The following is a 5,151-nucleotide window of genomic DNA, read 5'->3' as shown; positions in this document are numbered from 1 at the left end:
TTCTAACATTGTGTTCTTTATTTTCTGGTATCAACTTCCCAGGTGTTTGGATTTTTTTTTAAACTGCAGGGCTGTGTGTGTGTGTGTGTGTGTGTGTGTGTGTGTGTGTGTGTGTGTGTGTGTGTGTGTGTGTGTGTGTGTGTGTGTGTTAGGATACACATAAAATTCAGCGCATGGCTCAGTGGTGTTAAGTACATTCACTGTTGCCCAGCTGTCACTATCATCCATATTTGGAACTTGTCCATCTTCCTAACTGGAACTCCCTACACTCTTCTAACCCTCCTTGTAATCACTGCACTATTTCTGTTAACTTGACTTCATATTCTTCATAATTAGAATCCTAGTCTGCATCTTTTTGTGAATGGCTTGTTTCACTTGGTATAAGGTCTTCAAGGTTTGTCTCTATACGCCATAGTTGTTGTTTTTTTCTTCATCAGTGACTACAGATTCTATTCATAATTCTGGTAGCATTAACATAGAAACCTGTTTATGCTGGGTCTTAGGGTTCAGACACAGTTGGAGTCATTCCACACCCCCCAATGCCTGTGGCCATGTTCTGCCATAGCCCTCACAGACTTGGATGACAGGTAATATTGTTCCCTTGGACAGATCTGGCCTAAATCCACATGGCCCCAAGACAAAAGGTTTCAGTTGGTACAGAAGACAGGCTGTTGTTAGCCAGGTGTCATCGCAAGTGCCCACTGAGTGCATGCTGAAGTTGTGGCTTTTGTATCAATAATTCCTGCCTCAAGAGGGGCTTTCATTCTCCTAAATAATGTAGGTTCAACTACACTAGTAGTTGCCTTTTTTAGCCACCCCCCCAAAAAAATCAAAGGATAAAAAGGCCACATCCCAGTGCCAAGAGGCAGTCCATTTTGCTGCACTTTTTCTCTGAACTCCTAAGTTATATGCTGAATGTGGGGCTGGGTGGAGGGATATTCTTATTCCATCCCTGCACTGTCTCCTGTTTCTTTTTACATTTTTTTTTTATTGGAGAGTCAGATATACAGAGAGGAGGAGAGATAGAGAAGTTCTTTGATGATTCACTCCGCAAGTGGCCACAATAGCCGGTGCTGAGCAGATCTGACGCCAGGAGCTTCTTCCAGGCCTCCCAAGCAGGTGCAGGGTCCCAAGGCTTTGGGCCATCCTTGACTGCTTTCTCAGGCCACAAGCAGGGACCTGGATGGGAAGCGGGGCCTCTGGGACATGTACCAGTGCCTATATGGGATCCCAGGTTTGCAAGGTGAGGACTTTAGCCGCTAGGCTACTATGCGGGACCCCTCTTTTTACATTTTTTGAGCTACTGCAGTAGCCTTTAGTGTGGGTTCACTAATGAATTAGAAAAACATTGGGCCTTTCAATCTTTTGACCACTCTTTAATCTCAGAAAACTTCGTACCAGCTTTTTCCCCCGAGGTTTACGTTTAAACAGTTCCTTTCCATCTTTTAAATTGATAATCAAAAAAAAAAAATGTGTCAGCTACTTAAATGACAATTTAAAAACACAGTGTCACTGCCTGCTTGCCTCCATGCTCGCACTCCAGGTCTGGGGCTTCCAGGAGCCTGGAAAGGTTTATAATGCAGTGTGGGAGGCACAGCCGTACTTGGTGGCCACGACACTGATTGGCTCCTCACACTTCCTCTTGGATGTGTCTACCCTCTTGATGAACTTGAGAGCTGGTCTGTCCTTGGAAACGCTGCGCAGCTCCATGCTCAGCACTCTTAAAGGACATAGCCACACACCTCCCAGATCTTGTCCCAAATGGACTCGGTACTCTTGGTGAGGCACCTGTTGCAGCAACTGAAGCCTGGAGTTTCTTCTGGGTCTCCCAGCACAGGGGTCCAAGCGCGTGGATTATCTGCTGCTGCTTTCCCAGACACATTAGCAAGGAGCTGGATGGGGAAAGGAGCAGCTGGGACCCAAAACAAGTATCCATATGGAATGCTGGTGCTGCAGGCAGCCACTTAGCATACTATGCCACAGTGCCAATCCTAAATCTCCAGTTCTTACAACTCCCTTTGGTAAGAAAAGTCTTTCACCCCCAAAGAGAATTAGCATTATATCTTTTTGAGGTTATACAAACAATACACAGGATTATACAGACACAACATGATTACTGTGAGGAAGACAAACATAAAAGGAAAAAGTGACAGTCAACCAAAGTCCTAACATCTGTGACAACCACTGAAGCTTTGTCACACCTGAGCAGAACTGAACCAACTTTTTCACAACAGCAGTTAATGTTGCCATACATCCTCTGGCAAGATTCCGGGAGGCCAGAATGAAGCAGCAGTCATGTAGTTTCCACGTGGTCACCTCCGTGGCCTGCAGCTGCTCCTCTCACTAGCTCTTGAGCTCCCCTGATGCAAGGGCTCAGTGTCTGCCGCAGGCCCACAGCACCAGGGTTGGAGATGAGCCCTGAAACAGGTTCCAGCACATCCTGGGGCTCCAGCATGGCGTCCTTCTTCCTGCCTCCCTATAGGCTTCATGCTGTGCCATGGGACCTGCCACTTCCTGAAGCCGCCTAAGGTGAAATCCCTGTTTATATGAACTAGTCTGGAAATTAGGAAGCTGACCTATGAGCAAAGTGTTTGAAAAAAGTCCCAGTTAAGTATGTGGAAAATGAAGCCTACACAGTAGACTTGCTTTGAACCCATAGCTCAAGGACTGCCTGTGTGGGTGGATGTTTGGCCCAGTGGTAAGATGGCCACATGGCACGCCCACAGCCCACGGCACAGTGCTCTCTGTTCCAGCCCCAGCTTCCTGCACACATGGGAAGCAGGAGGTGATGGCTCAAGTACTGGGAGTTCCTTCCACACAGGTGGGAGACCCAGATTAAGCTGCTGGTTGCTGCCGCCCACAGCTATAATGAGCATTTGGGAATGAATTAGCAGAGAGAAAATCTCAATCTCACTTCATTTAAAATAGAAAAAAAAAAGAAGCTCCACTGCATGTGATTTCCTTCTCGGACAACACTGTAGACATGAAGGTTTGGGTTGCCTCCCTTAGACCTGGATTTCTCTGGCAAGCAGCTTCTGACTGCAGTGGTTTTTCAGTTGCATTACATACTTACCACTGCAGGGTCTGTGCTAGAGAACAACTAGCAATGGGACGCCAGGGGGCGCCTGACCAGCCTTCAGGGAATGCCACATCCCTGCAACAGCAGAGCCCTCAGAGAAGGAGGGCAGTCCGTCAACTGAGCGCTGGAGACGCTCCAAGTGGCCTCATTTTTAGGAAAAGCAGAGCTCTGCACCACACACATCAAAGATGGCTCAGGAACTAGAGCACCGCACGTGGGCAGGGCCAGACGGGAAAGGTGCAGGATGTGACACCAGACAGCAATGGTGTCTCTTTGTATTGTAGTTTCAAACAGAAATCACAAACAGTTCTGTGACCACAGCACTCCACGGCCTAACTCTTAAGATGTAACAATGCTGAGAATCACTTCTGCAAAGCACTCCTAGGGTTGCATAATGGTTTTCATGTTCCTAGTTCTTTGCTTTCTGAAGCTCCTGCCAGGCGGACAGGCCAGAGAATTCCATGGAGATCAAGAGATGCTTTCCAACCTCGAGGCACTGGGACAGCACTGCGGGCGAGGATGCTGACGAAGACACAGGCCCCGTTCCTGCTGAACAGATTACGGCTTATAAAAACACAGGCTGTAATGAGGGTTAAGGAGTGACGTGGAGAGGAGTTCTGATGAGAAAATGTTTGAGCAAATTCTTACTGTACTGAAGGGACAAACGTGAGAAATAATACAAACTGTACCCCTTGGCAACTGAGTTTTTAAAGGCAATCTCACAAAATGACTATAAATCTCCCCAATTTGCAGAATTTGCAACATCTATTTTTAAATGAAGGCAGAGTGATTCACTTAGCTTCAGTAAATTTTCAGCAGTAAATTAATACAAGATTGGCTGTAGCTTCAAGGTGGCACTTGAAGGCCCGGTGTGATGGATCAATTGGCTAGTCCTAGTTTGGCTAATCCAAAACTTTAATACCTAAGGAATATTAAAAATAATACAGGAAATGTAAGTTTATCAGTTGCAAATACAAAACAAAGGTGTTACAGAATACATTGTCATGAAAATGCAGACTGCACAGAGCTCACAATTCAGATAAAGGAGAGGGGACTCCTAAGTGGCTAAAGGGAGGCATCTGGAGAATTCCTCCCACTTCAAGAGGAGGCTCCCTCATCCCCAGCTGCTTGAGGCTAGCAGCGTCACAGTCCTAAAGCAGCCCTCCAATCCACCCCAGGGAAGAGACTGCTGGCGGCTGGCACAAGTAGCAGCTTCCTTCCCGGGTACACAGCGAGAGCACATACCTGGGCCTCCCCTGCACATGTTGTGTGGTACCCAGCGAAAGCTGAGCAAGGCAAGTAGACTGCTTCCAGAATGTAGCTCTTAAAGAGAGCCCGGTACAGCAGCCTAGTGGCTAAAGTCCTTGCCTTGCATGTACCAGTATCACTTATGGGCACCGGGACTGTGGTTCATATCCTAGCTGCTCCACTTTCCATCCAGCTCCTGCCTTGTGGCCTGGGAAAGCAGTCAAGGATGGCCCAAAGCCTTGGGACCCCGCACCTACATGGCAGCCCTGGAAGAGCTCCTGGTTCCTGGCTTCGGTTCGGCTCAGCTCCAGCCATTGTGGTCACCAGTGAATGGAGGAGCTTTCTGTCTCTCCTCTGTAAATCTGAGTTTCCAATACAAATAAATAAATCTTTAAAAAAAAGAAAAAGGAGGAGATTGCTTTCCTTGAGCTTCTTTAAAAAACTTGGGCTGAGAAAGGCAAGTATTCCTTACGTAAAAAAGGAACAGTCATGAATTTATAACAGTAACTAACATTACCCCAACTTATGAGTTCTCACTCTAAACTGACTTTTCCTTAATATAAATTTGCTGCTTAGGCTTACTTTTGTGTGATTAAAAAGAAGGCACACAAACAGGATATCCTCATTTTTGTTCTCCACAAATGGTTTTTTGCAATTAATATAGCAGTGATTTTACAAATCATCAACACAAAGTTTAACACCTTTAAATTTTAATGAAAAGGTATATGATCAAGTTAAAAATTACAAATTTAATTTGCTTCAAGGAAAAAAAAGATGTGTGTGCATATATATATACATATATATTTATATGTGTGTATGTGTGT

The sequence above is a fragment of the Ochotona curzoniae genome, unplaced genomic scaffold, assembly GCF_017591425.1.
Source record: "Ochotona curzoniae isolate NIBS_2020 unplaced genomic scaffold, NIBS_Ocur_1.0 contig_3622, whole genome shotgun sequence".
NCBI lineage: Eukaryota > Metazoa > Chordata > Mammalia > Lagomorpha > Ochotonidae > Ochotona > Ochotona curzoniae.
The sequence above is the reverse complement of the archived record's forward strand: the minus strand, read 5'-3'. Positions refer to the sequence as shown.